At 36.6% G+C, this 24,352-nt stretch overlaps 1 protein-coding gene across 1 annotated transcript in view; it reads left to right on the top strand.

The window, feature by feature from the left end:
* Nucleotides 1-24,352, top strand: part of ASZ1 (ankyrin repeat, SAM and basic leucine zipper domain containing 1) — a 72,120-nt gene that overhangs the window by 11,648 nt on the left and 36,120 nt on the right. The window lies entirely within an intron of this gene.

Genomic DNA, 24,352 nt, shown 5'->3' with positions numbered 1-24,352 from the left:
TGAGAGGTTACTGTTGAATTCCCTGTACTTAGAGGTCTTGCTAAGTAGTACTAAGGAAATTCTATAATAGTTTAAAAGTTTTTATTGTATTTAATTTACATGCAGTGGAATATTCTGATACTGAATTTACAGTTGTACCAGTTTTAACAGATACATACATTCACATAACCAACACCCAAGACAGAATATTTCTATCATCCCAGAAAGTTCCTTCTCCCCTTCCCAGCGCCCTGGATCTTATTTCTACCACTGCAGATTAGTGTTTGCCTTATAAAATGTTGTATAAATTGACCTACACAGTATTTTTGTATTGTCAGGTTTCTTTCACTTGGTAATGTTTTAAAGATTTATCCATGTTGCTTGGGTTAGTAGTTTGTTACTTTTATTGCTTAGTTTTATTTCATTGTGTATATATTACATAATAAATTTAAAAATTGTGTGGAAGTCTTTATGGCCTCACAAAGAGTTGACCCAGTAATGCAGAAAGTTGATTGGCTTGAGAAAATTTAAAGAAAAAAACCCAATAATATATGAAAAGCTATAAACTTATTAAATACCTGGATAGGCAGAATTGAAAGCATGTTAAGGCTCTGTTGTAAGGCGGCCTGAGTGCTGACAACACAGTGCATGTTTCTCTGCCCTTAGAAGCTCCTGGTATTGGGTCCAGGCACCTATAGCCAGTCCTTTGGCTGTGTCCCCATTGGTTTTCATATCACTCCTTTTTTTTTGCATCCTCCCCAGATTTCTTGTGTCATTTTCTCCTAAGTTTCTTATAGAAACTGTTAAGTTCTGCCTATCCTTTTACCTCCCTCCTCTAAGCCTCCTTTTATAAGAATGTTTTTACTGTACTAAGAAATATTTAACATAAAATTTGCCATATTAACCATTATTAAGTGAGGGATTTAGTATATTTTTCAACTGTAAACTTTATACCCAGGCATCTGAGACTTGAAGTCCTTGTAAGCAGTGCCCACTTTTCTAGCTTGAGTGCCCAGTTAAGCTAAATAGAGACAATGCCTTGTGTCAGTTCTACAGGTAGCTGTAACTCTGCTGCTTTGTTTTACCTGTTGAATGGGGCGGGGGGGGGGGGGGGTGTCACATATGGTATTTGTTGGTTTTGCTTCAGCAAGGCGGGTGTTCAACATCAGTATTACTAAGTGCCTTATATTATTTTCAGCTTTCATTTACTTCTCTAGCATTTACAGTTCATTATTATGGTGAACATTTATAATACTCAAATTTATTAAAGATTATTTAAAAGAGCAATTCTCATTCACTTCAATGTTTTATGTTGCTCCCAAATTTTGTATGTAACTAGACTTTTAAAATCTGCTAATATCATTTGATTATTAGGTGTCAGTGTTTTTTGCAAAATTTAGTTTTTTCCAACATTTCTTCTGTTTTATCTTGAAAATGGCTAATGAAAAAAACATCAGTTTAATGTGATATCATTACAGTATCTCCATCTGCCATGTCAAGCATCTTTCTGAGTAGCATCTTCTAAATTTTGTATTGGTGCCTCAGTTCTAGAGAAGTCGCATTCATTATCTACCTCATCAGATATTACCTCTGTCCTGTTCTTTTCTCTCTTTTTGGGTCTCAGATTATATGTTAGACTATATTATTGTATCTTCATTATCTTTCTTTATTTTACATTTCTTTGTTTAAATGTATCTCATTCTGTCTGATAGTTTCTAATCTGCCTTCTAGGTCACTGACTCTCACTTCACTTTTTTAATTTATTGTAAAACTTATTAATTGAGTTTATTATTTCAGTTACTTTTCTATTTCTAGAAATTCTGATTCTTTTTAAAATTCTGTCACTTTTTATACATATAATCTACATGAACAATTACGATATCTGAAATCCTTGTAGGTTTGTTTATGTTAGCAATAGGTTCTCATGCTTCTCACTCATGACTAGGTGCTAGTCATTAAATTTTTAATTGAATTTATTGGGGTGACATTGGTTAACAAAATTCTATTGGTCTCAGGTGTAGAATTCTAGAGTACACCCTCTGTGTATTGTATTGTGTGTTCACTACCCCAAGTCTCCTTTCATCACCATTTATGCCCCCTTTACCTTCTACCTCCCCCCACCTTCCTGTCCCTCTTGTAATCAAACTTGTAAGAATAATATGATGCCGAGGTTGCTCCATCAGGAAGGATTTTGTGTATTTCTAAAAGGTGCCCCGGACACGGTTAGTCCAGAGCTCAGTGCAGTCTAAGCTTGGGGGTTAAGTTCCCTGGACCATTCTGGTGATGTAATCCTAAAACTGCTTTATTTCTGATTCATCCTCATTCTGATGGTGTAGTGCTGGAGTCTGAGCTTAATGTGTCTTTAGTGTCATCTTGATGTGCAGTGCCGCCAAAGTCATGGCTCGTTTTCCTATTGGCTTCCTCAGGACTGACGAGTGCTGTCAAGGCAAAAGCACCTGGAAATTCCGAGTTTATATACCACTTTAGTTTTTGCAATCTAAATTCTGTTTTACTAGTTTCTCGATTTATTATTCTTTAGTTTTTAAAAAACGAAAAATATTTTTTCATTTTGCTGTTTTAGATGCCTTCACAGTTTGGTACAAATTATTTAGCTTGCCATTACTGGAAGTAGAAGTCAGCATCAACTAAATTTTTAAAATAATTTTTTCAGTTATCATTAACATACAATATTATATTACCTTCAGATGTACAACATAGTGATTAGACATTTTTATAACTTAGAAAGTGATCATCTCAGTAAATCTAGTACCCGTCTGACACCAAACATATCTATGACAATATTATTGACTATATTCTCCATGCTGTACTTGACATCCCCATGATTTTTTCTAACTATCAATTTGTACATCTTAACCCCTTCACTTTTTTCATCCATCCCCCTAACCCCCTTCCCATCTGGCAACCATCAAAATGTTCTCTGTATCTGTGAATTTGTTTCTATTTTGTTAGTTTATTTTGTTTTTTATTATCTTTTTCTCCAACCAAAATATTTCCTTTTATTAATTTTTAATTTAAATTTTATTCTTTAATTACAGTTTATGTTTAGTATTATTTTGTATATATTAGTTTCAGGTGTACAACATAGTGATTAGACAGCATATAATTTCCGAAGTGTTCCCCCGATATTTACAGTACCCACCTGGGACCGTACATAGTTATTACAATACTATTGACTATATTCTCCATGCTGTACTTTACATTCCCATGACTCTCTCGTAACTGCCAACCTGTACTTCTCAATCCTTTCACCTTTTTTACCCATCCCCCAATCTCTCTCCCCTTTGGCAACTATTAGTCTGTTCTCTGTATCAGTCTGTTTCTGGTCTGCTTGTTCATTTATTTTGTTTTTTAGATTCCACATATAAGTGAAATCATATGGTTTTTGTCTTTCACTGACTGACTTATTTCACTTAGCATAATACCCTTTAGGTCCATTTATGCTGGATATGTACGTGATAAGACTTCTTTCTTTAATATAACCAAGCAATACTCTATTGTGTATATGTACCTCTCATCTTTATCCACTTGTTTTTTGATGGACACCTGGGTTGCTTCCATATCTTGGCTGTTGTAAATGTTTGCAATGAATACAGGGGAAAATATATTTTTTCAAATTAGTGTTTTCGGTTTCTTTGGATATATACCCAGAATTGGATTCATTGGGTTATAAGGTGGTTCTGTTTTTAATTTGTTGTCTTAACTCCATACTGCTTTCCACAGTGGCTGTACAAACTGCACTCCCACCAACAGTGCATGAGGGTTCCCTGTCCTCCACATTGTCGCCAACACGTTTATTGAATTATTCATCATAACCATTTTGATAGGTGTGAGCTAATACCTTATTGTGGTTTTAATATATATTTCTGTGATGATTAATCTTTTCAAGTGCCTACTGGCGATCTGTGTATCCTCTGGAGAAGTGTCTATTCAGAACCTTCGCCCATTTTTTATGGATTGTTTTTTTGGTGCTCAGTTGTACAAGTTCTTTATAAATTTTGGAAATTAACCCTTTACCAGATGTATTCAGTTGGTTGTCTTTTTGTTTTGTTGTTGATGTCCTTTGTTATGCAAAAAATTTAGTTTGATGTAGTTCCATTTGTTTATCTTTTGTTTCCATTGCCCAGGAAATATATAAAAAAATTTGCTGAGGAAAGTTTTAGAGTTTTTATGCAAGTTTTATGCTGGAGGTTTTTTTGTTTGTTTAGTTGGGTTTTTGTTTTGTTTTGTTTTTTTGCAAGGGAGACAGAGACAGAGAGAGGGACAGAAAGAAAGTGAGAGAGATGAGAAGCATCAACTGGTAGTTGTGGTACTTTTAGTTGTTCATTGATTGCTTTCCCGTATGTGTGTTTACAAGGGGGCTTCAGCTGAGCTAGTGACCCCTTGCTCAAACCAGTGACCCTGGGCTCAAGGCAGCAACCATGGGGTCATGTCTCTAATCCCACGCTCAAGCTGGCAACCTGCGCTCAAACTGGTGAGCCCGCATTCAAGACAGTGACTTCGGGGTTCCGAACCTGGATCTTCAGTATCCCAGGTCAACACTCTATTCACTGTGCCACCACCTGGTCAGACACTTTTATGCTGTTTTGATACTATTGTCTTGTAGTATAGCTTGATGTTATTTTTCTTTTCTTTTTCAAGACTGCTATGGCTATTTAGGGTTTTTGTTGTTCTATATAAATTTTAAGAATATTTATTCTAGTTCTATGGAAAACATCATTGGTATTTTAATAGGAATTACATTAAATCTGTAGATTGCTTTGGGTAGTATGAATATTTTAAGGATGTTAATTCTTCCTATCCATGAACATGATATATGCTTCCATTTATTAGAATCTTTTTCAGTGTCTTCAGTGTCTTATCCTTTTTCTAATACAGTTTTTTTACATCCTTAGTCAAATTTATTTCTATGTATTTTTTGATGCATTTGTAAATGTTATTGTTTTCTCAGTTTCCCTTTCTAATAGTTCATTATTATTATATAAAAATGCACTGAAGCCCTGGTCGGTTGGCTCCATGTTAGAGCATTGACCCATCATATGGAAGTCCCAAGTTCGATTTCTGGTCAGGGCACACAGGAGAAGTGGCCATCTGCTTCTCCTCCCACCCCCTCCTTTTTTTCTCTCTCTTTCCCTCCCACAGCTATGGCTCAATTAATTCATATTGGCCCTGGCCGGTTGGCTGAGTGGTAGAGCGTCAGCCTGGCGTGCGGGGGACCCGGGTTCGATTCCCGGCCAGGGCACATAGGAGAAGCGCCCATTTGCTTCTCCACCCCCCCCCTCCTTCCTCTCTGTCTCTCTCTTCCCCTCCCGCAGCCAAGGCTCTATTGGAGCAAAGATGGCCCGGGCGCTGGGGATGGCTCTTTGGCCTCTGCCCCAGGCGCTAGAGTGGCTCTGGTCGCGGCAGAGCGACACCCTGGAGGGGCAGAGCATTGCCCCCTGGTGGGCAGAGCTTCGCCCCTGGTGGGCGTGCCAGGTGGATCCCGGTTGGGCGCATGCGGGAGTCTGTCTGACTGTCTCTCCCCGTTTCCAGCTTCAGAAAAAATACAAAAAAAAAATTCATATTGGCTCTGGCTGCTGAGGATGGCACCATAGAGCCTCCTTCTCAGGTGCTAAAAATAGCTCAGTTGTGAGCATGGCCACATATGGGCAGAGTATCAACCCCAGACAGGGATTACCAGGTGGATCCCAGTTGGGACACATGTGGATTCTGTCTATCACCCCTTCTCTTACTTAAATAAATTTTAAAAAAATGCAACTGATATCTGGATATTTATATATTTTGTATCTTGTTACTTTAGTGAATTTATTTATCAGTTCTAGTACTTTTTTGGAAGAATCTTCAGGGTTCTCTATATACAGTAATCATGTCATCTGCAAATAATTCCATATACTCAATGGAATTTGAGTATATGGAATATACTCCTTTTAATTTGGATGCCTTTTATTTCATTCCTTTTTAATTTGGATGCCTTTTATTTCACTTGTTGATTGCTATGGCTAGGACTTCGAGTACTATGTTAAATAATAGTGGTGAAACTGGCCACTCATGTCTTGTTCCTGATCCTAAGTTTGAAACATTTGTAGTTTTTGCTCATTGAATATGATGTTAGCTGTGGGTTTGTCATATGCAGCCTTTATTGTTCAGGTATGTTTCCTCTATTCTCACTTTGCTATCCAGAATAGATGCTGGATTTTGTCAGATGATTTTTCTACATCTATTAAAATGATCAAATGATTTTTATTCTTCATTTTGTTTATGTGGTGTATCCCAGTAATTGATTTGAAGATATTGTACCAACCTGACATCCCCAGAATAAATCCCACTTGATCGTAATGTGTGATGTTTTTAGTGTATTGCTGAATTCAGGTTGCTGATAATTTTTGAGTATTTTTACAACTATATTCATCAGGGTTATTTTGTTTTTAAGATTTTACTTATAAGTGAGATCCTGTGATGATTGTCTTTCTCTGACTTATTTCACTTAGCATAATACCCCTGAGGTACATTCATGTTGTTGTAGAAGGCAAAATTTCATTCTTTTTTCATGGTTGAGTAATATTCCATTGAGTATATGCAACACTTCTTTATTCAGGAATCTATTGATAGATACTTAAGTTGCTTTTTTTAAATCTTGGCTTATAAAATATGCTACAGTGAAAATATGGTTACATGTTTTTTCAAGTTAGTTTTGGGATTTCCTCAGATAAACACACAGAAGTGGAGTTGCTAAGTCCTTCTTTGTCTCTTATTAGAGCCTTTTTGTTTGTTTGTTTGTTTGTCTTGTCTGATATAAATATTTCTATCTCAGCTTTTGTTTGTTAATTTGTTTCTATTTCATGAAATATCTTTTTCCATTCCTTGACTTTTCAATCTGTGTGTGTCTTTCAGTCTGAAGTGAGTCTCCTGTAGGCAGCATATATAACAGTCTATTTTTTCAGGCATTCAACCACTCCATGTCTTTTGATTGGAGCATTTAATCCATTTACCTTAAAGTAATTATTGATAGATATGTAGTTATTGCCATTTTATTACTCATAAATTTTATTTTTTTCCTTCTTTACAAAGTCCCTTTAATATTTCATATAATACTGGTTTGGTGGTGATGAATTCCTTTAGTTTTTTCTAGTCTGGAAATCTCTTTATCTCTCCTGCAAATCTAAATTATATAGCCTTGCTAGTTAGAGTAATCTTGGTGGTAGGTCCTTGCTTTTCATCACTTTGAATATTTCTTGTCAATTCCTTCTGGCCTGCAAAGTTTCTGATGAGAAATCAGCTGACATTCTTAGTGATCTCCTTTGTTGGTAATTAATTACTTTTATCTTACTGGTTTTAAGATTCTTTCTTTGTGTTTAATCTTTGGCACTTAAATTGTGTGTCTTGGTGTGGGCTTCTTTGGGTTCATCTTGTTTGGGACTCTGTACTTCCTGTACTTCTTTTTTTTTTTTTTTATAAAATTTTTATTAATGGTAATGGGATGACATTAATAAATCAGGGTACATATATTCAAAGAAAACATGTCTAGGTTATTTTGTCATTAAATTATGTTGCAAACCCCTCGCCCAAAGTCAGACTGTCCTCCGCCACCCTCTATCTAGTTCTCTGTGCCCCTCCCCCTCCCCCTAACTCTCTCCTTCCCTTCCTCCTATGTCCTCCCTCCCCCCACCCTTGGTAACCACCACACTCTTGTCCATGTCTCTTAGTCTCATTTTTATGTTCCACCAATGTATGGAACCATGTAGTTCTTGTTTTTTTCTGATTTACTTATTTCACTCCTTATAATGTTATCAAGATCCCACCATTTTGCTGTAAATGATCTGATGTCATCATTTCTTATGGCTGAGTAGTATTCCATAGTGTATATGTGCCACATCTTCTTTATCCAGTCTTCTATTGAAGGGCTTTTTGGTTGTTTCCATGTCTTGGCCACTGTGAACAGTGCTGCAATGAACATGGGGCTACATGTGTCTTTACGTATCAATGTTTCTGAGGTTTTGGGGTATATACCCAGTAGAGGGATTGCTGGGTCATAAGGTAGTTCTATTTGCAGTTTTTTGAGGAACCACCATACTTTCCTCCATAATGGTTGTACTACTTTACATTCCCACCAACAGTGAATGAGGGTTCCTTTTTCTCCACAGCCTCTCCAACATTTGCTATTACCCGTCTTGTTGATAATAGCTAATCTAACAGGAGTGAGGTGGTATCTCATTGTAGTTTTGATTTGCATTTCTCTAATAACTAATGAAGCTGAGCATCTTTTCATATATCTGTTGGCCATTTGTATCTCTTCCTGGGAGAAGTGTCTGTTCATGTCCTCTTCCCATTTTTTTATTGGATTGTTTGTTTGTTTGTTGTTGAGTTTTATGAGTTCTTTGTAAATTTTGGATATTAGGCCCTTATCTGAGCTGTTGTTTGAAAATATCATTTCCCATTTAGTTGGCTGTCTGTTTATTTTTATATCAGTTTCTCTTGCTGAGCAGAAACTTTTTATTCTGATGTAGTCCCATTCATTTATCTTTGCCTTCACTTCTCTTGCCATTGGAGTCAAGTTCATAAAATGTTCTTTAAAACCCAGGTCCATGATTTTAGTACCTATGTCTTCTTCTATGTACTTTATTGTTTCAGGTCTTATATTTAGGTCTTTGATCCATTTTGAATTAATTTTAGTACACGGGGACAGGCTGTAGTCGAGTTTCATTCTTTTGCATGTGGCTTTCCAGTTTTCCCAACACCATTTGTTGAAGAGGCTTTCTTTTCTCCATTGTGTGTTGTTGGCCCCTTTATCAAAGATTATTTGACCATATATATGTGGTTTTATTTCTGGGCTTTCTATTCTGTTCCATTGGTCTGAGTGTCTATTTTTCTGCCAATACCATGCTGTTTTGATTATCGTGGCCCTATAATATAAAGTCAGGTATTGTAATGCCCCCAGCTTCATTCTTTTTCCTTAGGATTGTTTTGGCTATTCGGGGTTTTTTATAGTTCCATATAAATCTGATGATTTTTTTGTTCCATTTCTTTAAAAAATCTCATAGGGATTTTGATGGGAATTGCATTAAATTTGTATATTGCTTTGGGTAATATGGCCATTTTGATTATATTTATTCTTCCTATCCAAGAACAAGGAGTATTTTTCCATCTCATTGTATCTTTTTCGATTTCTCTTAACAATGCTTTGTAATTTTCATTATATAGGTCCTTTACGTTCTTTGTTATGTTTATTCCTAGGTATTTTATTTTTTTTGTTGCAATCGTGAAGGGGATTATTTTTTTGAGTTCGTTTTCTAGTATTTCATTGTTGGCATAGAGAAAGGCTATGGACTTCTGTATGTTAATTTTGTATCCTGCGACCTTACTGTATTGGTTTATTGTTTCTAATAATCTTTTTGTGGAGTCCTTCGGGTTTTCGATGTATAGGATCATATCATCAGCAAAAAGTGATACCTTTACTTCTTCTTTTCTGATATGGATGCCTTTTATTTCTTTGTCTTGTCTGATTGCTCTGGCCAGAACTTCTAGCACCACGTTAAATAAGAGTGGAGAGGGTGGACAACCCTGTCTTGTTCCTGATTTAAGGTAGAAAGTCCTCAGTTTTATGCCGTTTAATAGGATGTTGGCTGATGGTTTATCATATATGGCCTTTATCATGTTGAGATATTTTCCTTCTATACCCATTTTGTTGAGAGTCTTAAACATAAAATTGTGTTGTATTTTATCAAAAGCCTTTTCTGCATCTATTGATAAGATCATGTGGTTTTTGTTCTTTGTTTTGTTGATATGGTGTATTACGTTAACCGTTTTGCGTATGTTGAACCATCCTTGAGATTCTGGGATGAATCCCACTTGATCATGATGTATTATTTTTTTAATATGTTGTTGTATTCGGTTTGCCAGTATTTTGTTTAGTATTTTAGCATCTGTATTCATTAGAGATATTGGTCTGTAGTTTTCTTTCTTTGTGCCATCCTTGCCAGGTTTTGGTATGAGGGTTATGTTGGCCTCATAAAATGTGTTTGGAAGTATTGCTTCTTCTTCAATTTTTTGGAAGACTTTGAGTAGAATAGGAACCAAGTCTTCTTTGAATGTTTGATAGAATTCACTAGTATAACCGTCTGGGCCTGGACTTTTATTTTTGGGGAGGTTTTTAATAGTTTTTTCTATTTCCTCCCTGCTGATTGGTCTGTTTAGGCTTTCTGCTTCTTCATGACTCAGTCTAGGAAGGTTGTATTGTTCTAGGAATTTATCCATTTCTTCTAGATTGTTGTATTTGGTGGCATATAATTTTTCATAGTATTCTACAATAATTCTTTGTATATCTATGATGTCTGTGGTGATCTCTCCTCTTTCATTTTGGATTTTGTTTGAGTCCTGTGCCTTTTTTCCTTGGTGAGTCTTGCCAAGGGTTTGTCAATTTTGTTGATCTTTTCAAAGAACCAGCTCCTTGTTTTATTGATTTTTTCTATTGTTTTTCTGTTCTCTATTTCATTTATTTCTGCTCTGATTTTTATTATCTCCTTTCTTCGGCTGGTTTTGGGTTGTCTTTGTTCTTCTTTTTCTAGTTCCTTAAGGTGTGAAGTTAAGTGGTTTACTTCGGCTCTCTCTTGTTTGTTCATATAGGCCTGAAGTGATATGAACTTTCCTCTTATTACTGCTTTTGCTGCATCCCAGAGATTCTGATATGTCGTATTTTCATTTTCATTTGTCTGTATATATCTTTTGATCTCTGCGCTTATTTCTTCTTTGACCCATTCATTTTTTAGAAGTATGTTGTTTAGTTTCCACATTTTTGTGGGTTTTTCCCCCTCTTTTTTGCAGTTGAATTCTAGTTTCAAGGCTTTATGATCAGAAAATATGCTTGGTACAATTTCAATTTTTCTAAATTTGCTGATATTGTCTTTGTGGCCCAACATATGGTCAATTCTTGAGAATGTTCCATGTACACTAGAGAAAAATGTATACTCTGTCGCTTTGGGATGAAGTGTCCTGTAGATGTCTATCATATCCAGGTGTTCTAGTATTTTGTTTAAGGCCACTATGTCTTTGTTGATTCTCTGTTTGGATGACCGATCTAGAGCCGTCAGCGGTGTATTGAGGTCTCCAAGTATGATTGTATTTTTGTTAGTTTTTGTTTTAAGGTCAATAAGTAGCTGTCTTATATATTTTGGTGCTCCTTGGTTTGGTGCATATATATTAAGGGTTGTTATGTCTTCTTGATTCAACTTCCCCTTAATCATTATGAAATGACCATTTTTGTCTCTGAGTACTTTTTCTGTCTTGTAGTCAGCATTATTAGATATGAGTATTGCTACACCTGCTTTTTTTTGGGTGTTGTTTGCTTGGAGTATTGTTTTCCAGCCTTTCACTTTGAATTTGTTTTTATCCTTGTTGCTTAGATGTGTTTCTTGTAGGCAGTATATAGTTGGATTTTCTTTTTTAATCCATTCTGCTACTCTGTGTCTTTTTATTGGTAAGTTTAATCCATTTACATTTAGTGTAATTATTGACACTTGTGGGTTCCCTACTGCCATTTTATAAATTGCTTTCTGTTAGTTTTGTATCTAGTTTGATTCTTCTCTTTTGTTTTTCTATCATTTGTTTTTGTTTGTTTGTGTTCCATACTTCTTTCCTCTGTTGCTACCTTTTTTAAGTCAAGTGTTTTTGTGGTGTTTTTTTCAAGGGTGGTTACCATTAAGTAATGAAAAGGGTACCTACCATATTCATTGTAGTACCCTATCTTATAAGTATTTCTGCACTTCATCGTCCTTTGCTACTGTTAATCTCCATCCTCTCCCCCCTTTTTTTCCTTTGTTGTCACAGTTTAAGTTTGGTTTTATTGTGTTCTTGGTGGAGCTGTTACTTGTGGTGTTGTTTTCTTTTGTTCTTTGAATCTGGTTGGAAAACCCCCTTTAGTATTTCCTGGAGTGGGGGCTTTCTGTTGATAAATTCTCTCATTTTTTCTGTATTTGTGAATGTTTTTATATCTCCTTCATACTTGAAGGATAGCTTTGATGGGTATAGTATTCTTGGCTGAAAGTTCCTCTCTTTCAGGGCTTTAAATATTGGGGTCCACTCTCTTCTAGCTTGTAGAGTTTCTGCTGAGAAATCTGATGATAATCTAATAGGCCTTCCTTTATATGTTGTACTCTTCTTTTCCCTGGCTGCCTTGAGAATTTTTTCTTTGTCATTGGTTTGTGTCATCTTTATTATGATGTGCCTTGGAGTGGGTTTGTTGGGGTTAAGAAAACTCGGTGTTCTGTTTGCTTCTTGAATTTGAGGCTTTAGTTCTTTCCACAGGCTTGGGAAATTCTCGTCTATTATTTGTTTGAGTATATTCTCCATTCCATTTTCTTTTTCTTCTCCCTCTGATATACCTATTATTCTTATGTTATTCTTTCTGATGGAGTCAGACAATTTCTGTAGGGCTTTCTTGTTTTTTATTATTTTTGAGTCTCTTTCTTCTTCTTTCTGTTGTGTCTCAAGTTGTTTGTCTTCTATTTCACTAATCCTATCTTCAATCTGGGCTGTTCTGTTAGCTAAGCTTGTTACCTCGTTTTTCAGCTCGTGAATTGAGTTTTTCATTTCTGTTTGATTTGTTTTTATAGTTTCAATTTCCTTGGTAATATATTCTTTGTGTTCATTGAGTTGTTTTCTGATCTCCCTATATTGCCTTTCTGTGTTTTCTTGTATATCTCTGAGTATTTTTAAGATTTCTATTTTAAATTCTCTGTCATTTAGCTCCAAGGCTTCCAATATGTTAAATCTTTTCTCCATAGATTTTTCCACATCTATTTGTGTTACCTCTCTTTCTTTTGTATCCATAATATTCGATTTCCTCTTTCTTATCGGCATCTGAGGGTGGTCTTGTTGATAGCACTAATTAGAATTAATAAAGAGTAAAAAGTAAAAAAAAAAAAAAAGGTAAAACACCCCACAAAAAAAAAACAGTAATAATTTATTATTTCCCCCTTTTTTCTTTCTTCTCTTTCCCTCCTCTCCCCTCCTCAGGGAAATATCGTGCCTATAATGGAGGGCCCGATTTGGGGTGAAGAGTTCAAGGGGCAAAAAAAGGGAGTAGGGACCTACTAAATGAAAAAAAAAAAAAAAGAAGAAAATCTTAGACAAGCATAAGATGATTTGCCTGTAAGTGATGGTCAACTAAGAGATATAATGAGAGGGATAAGAGGGAACCAGAAAAAAGGACCAAAAAAGAATAATAAAGAAGAAAAAAATAAAAATAATAAGTAAAAATCTGTTGTATTAAGTGGAGCGAAGACTAAATACAATGGAGACCTTGGGTTGGGAGGACCCAAAATGCCACAAAAATAAACAAACAAGAAAAAAAATAAAAACAAAAGCAAAAAAGAAAAATAAAGCCAAAAAATGCCTTGAGTCCCAAATTAACTAATTTGTTCGTGATTGAGGATTAAATGGGAGGAAAGTAAAATGAGAAAAGAAAAAACGAATAGAAAGGAAAAAATAAGAAAAAGAGAAAAACGAAGGAAGAAATAAAATAGGAAGAGAAAAAAAAACAAAATAAAGCAAGACAAAAAAAAACAAAAGAGGAGAGAGTGAGAGTTAAGTGTTTTGGAGTATAACCTTAAAGGAGGGTGAGGATGAAGAAGAGAAATAAAATGTAACACTCATGGGTAGTGTAGTTCAAGAAAAGGGAAGCATAAGATGGGCAGAGAATAGAAGGACCGAGGTGGAGGAAATAAAGGCAATAAGATAGAAGAAACAAACAACAACAACAAAAAAAGAATTAGTGGAACAAGTTGTAAAGTCTGTGGATTTTTCTTGATTTTGAGAGGTTAACTTCTTCCTTTTTCTTTTCTCTCCCTCTTCCTGGTCAGTGAATCTGTACCCCAGGCTCTGCCCCTGTGTCACACTTAGGTAGGGATTTGCAGTTGATGGGATTCTATGGCAATGTCATATAATTGGCTTTAGTCTTGCTGGTAGTCAAGGCTTGTTGGCGTTTGCAGGGTCCAATGATGAGAGAGTTTGCTTTCCTGGATTCTCTCTCCTAGTCCCCCCTTTCTGAATTAGCAGCCTGGTGATCCAGCTATAAGGCTGCAACTGCTTCTGCCTGGGGAGTAAGAGGCTCAAAGAGCTGGGAAATCCCCACTCTATCCCCACTCAGTGCAAGGCTTTGGGAAAGGCTCTGGCAGTCAGGGCCTCCAGTGTAATCAGGCGGGGGTGGGAGTCAATTGTTGTCAAGGTGACTGTTCAGCGCCTATCATTCAGTTGGACCTCTCAACCCAGGCTTTCCACACTTTGTAGCCTGTTTTTGCTGGGAAGAAGAGGCACTAGTCTCTGCTTGCGACTAGTGTAGTATAGATCTTATTATCTGCCAAGTCCTTCTTGTTAGCGTTTATCCCTGAATATGGAGGCTCTATCAATCAGAAGTTGCCCCCGCCCCTTTAGCGAGAGGCACTAAAAAATATCACGCCTCTTGTCTTGGATCGCTGAACTGAGAGAGATCTTATCAATTAGAACCGAGGGTGCGCAGATTTCATGGGTTAAGCTAATTTCAGTGATTGGGTTGCAGCTGTGCTCCCGAAGGTATTTTAGGCTGCCTGCGCGCGCCCCTCCCCCAACGCTTGATTGTTAGCTTGAATGGCTGGGTGAGGTGCCCCGCCCACGGAGAGAATCTCCCAAGCCTCTCCTGCTCGCCCTGCCGCTGGCGGCTGGATCGCACCAGGCGCAGGATAATGGGGCCCCCTGGGGTGCGGGCCAGTAGGACGCTCTGGACGCGTGGAATGCCCAGGGCACGCGCGCGAATGGGGTGCTCCGGGCACCGGTGGCTGGTGACTCTCACTCGTAGTGCGCGGGCCACTGGGAACGTAAGCAGTGCTCACTCTGCAACCGGACCGGGCGCGCGGCTCGCGGCGGCTCGGCTCGCGGCGGCTCGCAGCTCCCGATTGTGGGCTAACTCACCACAGGCTCACTTCCTCGCGGCTTGAATGAACGTCCCTGCGGTAGCTTCCTCCACACCCTCGTCTCTCAGATTCAAGTGATAACAGTCCTTTTGCTATCAGTTTGTGTGGAATTCCGGAATGCTCCGAGGATAGATTTTTCTGTTTCTAGTTGATAAATTTGTTGTGATTTAGGGGAGAGCTGTCGGACGCGCAGCTCACGGTGCCATTTCCATGACATCACTTGTACTTCTATGTCTATTTCCTTCACCAGTTTAGGAAAGTTTCTGTCATTATTTTTTCAGATAGGTTTTCAATCTCTTGCTCTCCCTCTTCTCATACCCCGGTCATGTGAATATTTGTTATATTTGATGTTGTTCCAAAGGGGTCCCTCAAACTACGTTCATTGCTTTTCTTTTTTATTTTGAGTGGGTGTTTTTCAAATTGTTAATTTGATCCTCTGCTTCATCTGATCTGTTTATTCCATCTAATGTATTCATTTCAGTTATTGTAGTCTTCATTTCTGATTGGTTCTTTATGTTTTCTATCTCCTTTTTTATATTATCTCTGTTGAAGTTCTAAGTGCATCTACTCTTTCCCTGTGTTCACCGAGCATTCTTACAACCAATGTTTTGTTTTGTTTTTTATAACCAATGTTTTGAACTCTGCATTTGTTAGATTTCTTGCCTCAATTTTGTTCAGTTCTTTATAGAGTTTAGTCCTTTTTTTTTTTATTTGGGACATGTCTCTGTCTCCTTTCACTGCTTGCTGTCCTGTGTTTGTTACTATGTACTAGGCAGAGCTGCTATCTCTCCCAGTCTTAGTATAGTGGCCTTATATAGTAGGTGTGCTGTGGGGCCCAATGGTACAGTCTTCTAGGTCACCTGATCCGTGTGCTTTTGGTGTTTCTTTTTTGTAGGTTGTGTGTGCCCTCCTTGATTGAGGTTGGCATGTTCATGGGAGGGATTAAACCTCAAGCTGATTGGTTGTGAGGGTTGGCAGTTACTATAGTGGAGGAGCAATTCTGCAGGGGCTGATCCTACAGAGCAAGATTCACTTTAGCAGGGCTCTGGTGCCTACTGAAAATGCCTTTGAGTGTGTGGTTTTTGGAGGTACTTAGATATGCCCTAGTGTGGTCTAAAGCTGCCCACTGAGTGTGTTGGATCTGGAGCCTCTTGGGAGAAGTTTCTGAGGCAAGCCGAGGTCAGCAGCTGCCTGTATGTGCTCAGCAACACTTGGCATGAGCTGCAAAGTGATTTGAAGATGGTTCCTACTTCTACTGGGCTTGGAGGTACCTTGGAGAGTTAAGCTGTGAACTGAGCTACCTCTAGTGCTGGGTTTTGGGCTGTTTATTAAGAGGTATAGGACATGCTGAGAACAGGTGCTGCTGTTTGGGGATTGTAAACCTCAGAGATTTTAGGAGATACCAAAGCATGAGCCAAGATAGGTCATCAGTATAGAAAAGCCACTGGAATTTGGATGGGTGTGAAAGTTGGGTGGGTTGGAATCATCAAGATGGGGCAGTTGGTGTTAGCCAGGATGATGGAGATTCAAACAGATATGGCACCCATCTGTCTGTGCAGGCTGGGTTGAGGGACGACTCAACATGGGAACAATGGCTTCTGCCAGCACTTCTGTCTGGGAGAAAGCTACCCCTCCAGCTCTCACCTTAAAGCCAGGCAATTCAGTTCCTCCCCTTATATCCCTGGTACCTTAAGCTGCTGCCCAGTGCTGGAGCTCAGGGTGAGTGAGTCTGTCAGTGCATAAGTGCATGGGTCCTTTAAGAGGAACACCTGGTACACTTAAGAGCCTACTGTCCATTCAGTTGCCATCCTCACTGGTTTCTATAGCCAAAAGTTATGGAGACTTTTCTTTCTGACACTGGACCCCTGGGCTGGGGTACTTGGGTGGAGCTGAGACCCCTTGCTCCTCAGTGGGGACCTCTATAGCTGAAATATCTCTCCCTATTTTTGACCACCACACATGGTTGTAGGACAAGCCCATTCTGCATCTCTACCCCTCTTACCAGTCTGGTTGTGGTTTCTATATAGTCTTAGCGTCATTAAATTTTTAAATTGTTTTTTACTTCTATTTGTTCTGTTAGCTCTTTAAGTTTTTTGAAAAGTCTTTTTCACAAGACTTTTATAATCTTGTGAAAATTGGCATAGTTCTAATATTTAATGATCAGCTTTCTATATTACTACATAAAGATCTTGTTTGTTTATTATTTTTTCTTTTAAAAATTCCTTTTATTTTTTTCTCCTGTGGGACTAATGATCAAAGCATGACAACTTGAAAGCTGTTTTAAAATGAACACAAATCACATCTTATGTTTCTCTTGGATCTTGCTCCTGGCAGTACTTAGCACATTGTACTTTGGCAAATGTGGTACTTTAATACCGGTTTATACTTAAGCCTTAGAATTTGTCTCTGGGGGAGGTTTCTTTATTTTGTTTTTAAAGGAAACTTTTATTGAATGTTTCCTGTATACCTATTACTGTGTTAATTGCTCTTAAATGTGTTATCTAATATATTCCTTACAAGTAGAGGCAAATGCTTTGTTTATCGTACAGAACAGAATTGGCACTAAAGTATTTAATCTTTAATTTGAATATAGCAGAGGTTTAATCTGACCAGCATGTACCATTGGAATACATTTATATTCCCTATTTTGTCTGTATTTGGGATTATATTATGTCTTTTCTAATTGATTTAAAATACATGTTTGTGTTAAATTGACTTATATCTGGATTTTTCCACTCTTTCCCTAAATTATTATAAATAGTTGGATATTTTGATTTAAAAATTCTACAGATTTCAAAGGGATGTATGTGAACAGAAGAATATTATCACTTTAATTCAGTTTAATAATATTTAATCCTGAAAACAAGATGGTCTACCATCAGCTTAATTGAAACTTGGCAGTTGTGCCAAAGTATGAACTTACGTTCCTTTTATTTTTTTATATTGATAATGTGCTAACAAAAGATACTATAAATTGTTTCTTTTTTTAAAAAAAAAAGCCATTATATATTAGATATAAAAATATTTATATTAGAAATTTATATTGTTGGAATAATAAGTCTTTTCAAAGTATAATAGGCATTTCTGTATTTTGAAATTATGTGGGGTTTTTTTCAGTTTGCTGAAACATTTTCTTTTTTGTTGCTGATTTATTTTTAATTGAATTCATTGATGTAACATTGTTCAATAAATCTACATGGGTTTAAGTTGCACAATTCCATAATACATCACCTGTGGAATCTAATGAACAATAAGCTAACAAATGAAATAGAAACAGACTCATAAAAACAGAATAGACTGACAGTTGTCAGAGGTGAAGGGGTTAGGGACTGGGAGAAGTACAGGCATTAAGCAAACATTTTCTTAAATTAAAAATAAACATTTAGAAGGCAAGTTTTCTGGCAGAAGAGTTTGTTCTATTCAGACTTTTCGGTCATGAGATAAAGGCTTTGTAAAATGATGTGGCATTTTAATTTCAATAGATGTTTTATTACTGTTGATAAGACAGCATATATTAACTAATATCCAAGGTTTTAACATAATCATTGTGCGATTGTTAACTTGTTGAATATCGTTGCCTGTTTTAATAAACAAAATATTCTGGGGAAATGTTGCTTCCTTTTTCAGAATATAAATTTAGTTGTAAATGTCATTGTGAAGCAGTTTGGTAGCTTGAGGTATAACTTTATATTACAATATTAACTTGTTTTTCAGTTATGAGGAAATAATGTAACGTGTCTTGGCTGAAGTTATAAAAATATTTTCAGAAAGAGTTTTTAATAGCTTATTTAGAAAACAGTATGAATTGTTACTTTGACATTTTTTTTCTTATTGTATCTTTTTTTAAATAAATTGCCTCTTCATATCCTATGTTCATCGTTTTATTGACCTGTCTTTTCTTTTTGTACCTGTATAGGAGCTGAGTTTATCTTTGTTAGCAGTTTTATATGTACGTAGACAATTAATTACAGGTATCTTCGTGTAACCTTGCATGAGTAGGGCATAGCACTAATGGTGCTCTTCATATACCTGGGAATCTGCTTGGTCCTTCTGAAATCACAGAATGGAGATGAAGGAAGTCCTTTGCACAGGCACTAAAGCAAAGACTTAAAATTTAAAAGAGGAAACAAAACTACCTTCCAGATTCTGACTTGACTTTGTCTTATTGATGTCTGGCACTGCTGGTAAGGTGTGTACTGGCAGCTACCGTTTCCACCTGGAAGAGAGACCCATGCCATTTCTTCTGTTTAATGGTGGTCCCAGAGGCATATCTAACATTAACTGAGTGAGGGAGTATAATCTTACTGTTTCCAAAGAAGGGGAACTGAAATAATGAATAAACCTGATTATTTACCACCTAAATATACAGTGTGTTCTTAAAGTCACGGTGCACCTTTGACTGGTCACAGGAAAGCAACAAAAGATGATAGAAATGTGAAATCTGCACCAAATAAAAGGAAAACCCTCCCAGTTTCTGTAGGATGATGTGGCAGCATATGCGCATGCGCAGATGATGGCGTAATACAGTGGAGCAGCCCATGGCCATTCCAGTTGAGATGCGGATGGTACAGAGGAAAGTTCAGTGTGTTCTGTGGCTCGCTAAATTCAAATCCGTGACCAAAGTGCAACGTGAATATCGGCGCGTTTATAACGAAGCGCCACCACATAGGAATAACATTACTCGGTGGGATAAGCAATTGAAGGAAACCGGCAGTTTGGTGGAGAAACCCCATTCTGGTAGGCCATCAGTCAGTGATGAGTCTGTAGAGGCTATACGGGATAGCTACCTAAGGAGCCCTAAAAAATCTGTGTGTGAGCCCACATCGAACTGCACTGAATAGGTATGAAACTGAGAGAGTTTTCCTTTTATTTGGTGCAGATTTCACATTTCTGTCTTCTTTTGTTGCTTTCCTATGACCGGTCAAAAGTGCACCGTGACTTTACGGACACACTGTATTTTCTTCATAACCACAATAGTTGTTTGTTGTTGTTGTTTTTTTTACTGTACGTTTAAAGCAATAGCTGGTTTTGACTTTTGAACATTAATTTTATCAAGAGAAATTGTTACTTGTCTCGAATTTTTTCATTCACTTTTATATATACTATAATTTGTTCCTAACTGGTTCCCTCTTTGTAATGTTTCTTAGATTCATTGTACAATGTTTAGCTTTATAATCCCACTTCGTGGCCTACTTTTATAACCTCCTAATTGATATTTTTGACTGCACTGCTATACTTGAGTGAACCCTGCACTTCCTTTTTTCTATTAGGTAAAGTCCAAAAGTCTCCATAATTTGATTCTACCTTATGCATTTCTTAAACTCCCTAATTTCTGTTATTTCATTTATACTATTTCTACATCATTTCTCACATAAATGGTTTTTTTTCAATATGTATGTCCTCCCCTTCCCTCACTGTACATTTAAATTATTCCTTCCAGGGTCAAATTAAGTCTGTTAAGCTTCCCAGTAAGAGTGCTGTTTGTTTATAAGTATTTCGGTGGGTGATTAGCTTGGTTAGCACATTTTATACACCCCGTGGGTTGTTCTCTCCTTGTTTTCATGTATGAAACTTTTGATTTCACTGTGAGCTACTTGACTGCCTGGTCTCATACGTATTTTTTTATGTCTTAAAATTCTTCATGAAAAATTTATCAACTTCTTATTTAATTTAATAGATCTGAAGTTGAACAATCGTTTGTCTATTTTATTTGCATGACGTAACTGAAATGTATAATTCGTGAAGTAATTAATATGTTAATCCTTTTATGCTCCAGAAAGTGTAAAGTATCAATGAGAGCCTTAGAGATGTCAGTCCAGATACTATCTCAGCAACTTGTGCAAGATAGTACAACTATTAAATCTTTTTGTAATCTTTGAGGCTCTTTTCGGTGATTGATAGATGTGATACCTAACTAGCCAGGAGGGTGGCTATGAGAATTAAAACAGGAGAATTAATGTGAAGGTACTTAACATGTTGCCATTTCAAAACAGGTGTTTACCAAATGTTGCATTTACTTAAATTGGTAATATTTTCTGTGTTGTGTTATGAGCATCACAGTTTCAAATGCACATTTCTGATTGATTTATGAAATTAAACTTACAGGTTTATGTTCTATTTTTTAAACATTTGCTATTTTAATGTACCATTATCCATTTTCATGTATGTATAAAATCATCCATTTGCATATTCATACATACAATTGTCCATTCATCTGCAAACATATCATTTAGCAGGTTTCTTATTCTGTGAGATCTGATTTACAAAGTGAGCTGTACAGTTCTTAAGTATACACTTTGAAGTACGACAAATAAGTACACCGTGTAGCTCACACCCCTTTTTCTATTACCCTGGAAAGTTTCCGTAGGTCCCTTCCAAGACAGTCCCCTGACCCCTAGAGGCAACAACGCTTGTTTTCATGTTCTACCCTGGATTACTGTTTTGTATAGTACATCATACCTTATATATTCTTAATGTGTGAATTATTTCACTAAGCCTAATGTTTTTGAGATAGTCATGTTTTTCTGTCAATAGTTCTTTTTATTGCTGAGAAATATTCCAGTGTTTGAATATATCAGTTCTTTTATTCTTCAGTTTTCTTTTTATTACTGATTTCTAGCTTAATTCCACTTTGGTATGAGAACATGTTCTATATATTTCAGATTTTTAAAATTTGTTGAGACTTTCTTGATGTCCCAGCCTATGGTCAGTGTTTGCAAATGTTCCGTGTACACCAGAAAAGAATGTAGTTGGCAGTAGTTGTGTGTAATGGTCTATGTGTATTAATTAAGCCACATTCATTATTTCTGGTGTTCACTCTTCTAAATGACTACTGATTTTTTTCCTTGCTTTTTCTATTAGTTACTATAATGTGTATTTTGGTCAACTTTGGCTTCTATGTTTTAAAGCCACCATATTCCTGACCTTTTATTCTTGCAAAATGTGATTCTCTGTAGATATAGTAATACTTTTTTATTCTAATACACTTTGTCTAATATTAGAATAGGCTGTATCAGCTTTTCTAAAATTTAGCTTAGTCTTCTGTTCGTTTGTTTGTTTCTATGGTATATCATTTTTCATCCTTCTACTTTCAACCTTTCTATGTGCTTTAATTTAAAGTAAGCAACAGATGGACCCCTATTTAAAATTGAGATTGATTAACAGTAGTTTTTTTAATTGGAATGTTTAGTCCATTTGTACATAGGATACATACTGAGATATCTGTTTGATTTAGTAAGTGCTCTTTAGCCCAAGATTGTTTTTAGATTAATCTTTTTATTCAGTTTCCAATCTTGCTAGTTTTTCATTTTTCTATTATTCTTTGAGTGGCTGCTGTAGAGATTATAACATCACTTTCTTACTTATTAGAGTCTGTTATAAATTAGTACTTTGATCAATTCCTGGGCAATGGCAGGAATCTTAGAATATTTTAACTCCATTTGCCCATCCCATCCCTGTCTTTGCATTATTGTTGTCATATTTTTAAAATCTCTGTGTGTTTTAAACCTCACAATGCATTATTATGATCACTTCTACTGAGATCTTCTCACATAGTGCATTCTTTTTAGTGTTCTTCAGTCCATCCTGTATTTTCATGCTTTAATTAGGGATTAGTTTTTTTCTGAACCTTTCATTAGTATATTTGCTAGTGACAAAGTCTGTTTTTGTCTGAAACCTTTTTATTTCTCTCTAATTTTGAAAGTTATTTTCACTGAGTATAGACTTCTAGGTTAGAAGTTACTTCCTTTTGGTGCTTTTAAATAGTCATTTTGTTGTTTCCTAGCTGACATTGTTTCAGTTGAAAAGCTAGCTGTTAAGTCTTATAGTTTGTCCTTTGAAGGTACTGTATTTTATCTCGTGGTTGTTTTTAAGATTTTTTAAGATTTTCTGTTTGTCTTGTTTTGGGTGACTTTGCTATTATAGCCCTAGATATAACTTTCTTTGAATATGTTTAGATTTGAGTTCATAGAACTTCTTGGATACATTTCATGAGTCTGGGAAATATTTCAGCTGGTATTTCTTCAGATACTGCTTATGTCTCGTTCTCCCTCTTCTCTCCAGTTGGGCTTTAGACCATTACACCCGTCATATATGTCTCTTCACACTCTTCTTTTTTTTGCCATCCTTTTTCCTCTCCATATTTCACCTGGGTATTTTTTTCTGGTCTATCTTCCAGGTTACTGACCCTCTTCTGCTACAATGAATCTGCTATTGTATTTTCAGTAGTCCTATTTTCCAGTTGTAGAGTTTCTGATTGCCTCTTTTTCCCCATAATTCCATGTTTAATTAAATTCTTTCTCACTTTTTTAAAAGCATGTTTCTGATAACATACAGACTTGTTCTTGTCTTTCTGTTTTCTTTTGGTCACTTAGCTTTTGTTTCCTAGAATGCCTAGTAAATTTTTATGGAATGCTGGACATTATTTGTAAACATTTGTATAAGTCTGTTTGCTTCCAGAAAATATTTAATTTTCTTTTGAGTAGCAGTTGGAATCTTGATCTAGTTAAGGATTATAATGGTTAAGGCTGTGCTTGGGAATAAGTATTTTCCCAGTAGCCTTTCAGTGGTCCCAACTCAAACATGAGGCATTTGCCTGAGCCACAGGGGTAATTGAGTGGTCTGAATAATGAGTATGAGGTAGATGTCGGGTGGCCTGGATACGTGAGTCCTTCAGGGGGTAGTTAGAGGAGTATCTGGAGGTCCAGCAGTGTATCTAGGCATTGATGCAGGACTGGAAACTTAAGAGTACTTGTAAGTTCCCAGGCTAGTTCGAGTATGAGTGGAGTCTTTCCTCATGCCTTTACCTTCATAAGGTTAATTTTTAGCAACTTGGCTAACGTGACTCCATTTTATATACATTCTGTTTTTATTCTTTCTTCAGTGTCATGAATGCCAAATTTTGTCTCCTCAGCTTTATGGAAATGAAAGCCCTTGTAACTTTTCAGCCTCTTAACAACTGGTTTGTAGTCTTCCCTCCTCCCTACCCACACATAGTTTGTGTATCTTAGGAATCTGCAAATGCCTTGAAGATAAAAGCCCAGCAAAATATCACTTCTCTGCTGTTTCTTTTTTCCAGATTTAATTCTTGGAGTTCTTGGTTGGTAGCCCTGAACTCCAGTTTTTGTGTCTCCACCTTCATAAGAAGGCCCAGCATACAGGCCATAGCTTTTTGCTTATGCTACCCTGGAATTGGCACATGTCTTAAGGGAGCAAGGGGCAGAGTGTAGGATTCAGTTCAGCAAATGCTTCTTTCTACCCAAAATCTTGGCCTCTCATGTTCTGGCTGCCTTGGTTTTTCTACAGTGACTTCAAACATAGTTTGTATTTTATCAGCTTTTACAGTTTTCTTTTAATGGAAGGGTTGATCTAATAAAACTATTCTGATAGCTGAAAATGAATGTCCTATTTATAACATT

Source organism: Saccopteryx leptura, chromosome 2, assembly GCF_036850995.1.
Source record: "Saccopteryx leptura isolate mSacLep1 chromosome 2, mSacLep1_pri_phased_curated, whole genome shotgun sequence".
Taxonomy (NCBI): Eukaryota; Metazoa; Chordata; class Mammalia; order Chiroptera; family Emballonuridae; genus Saccopteryx; species Saccopteryx leptura.
This window is presented reverse-complemented; position numbering and strand designations above follow the sequence as displayed.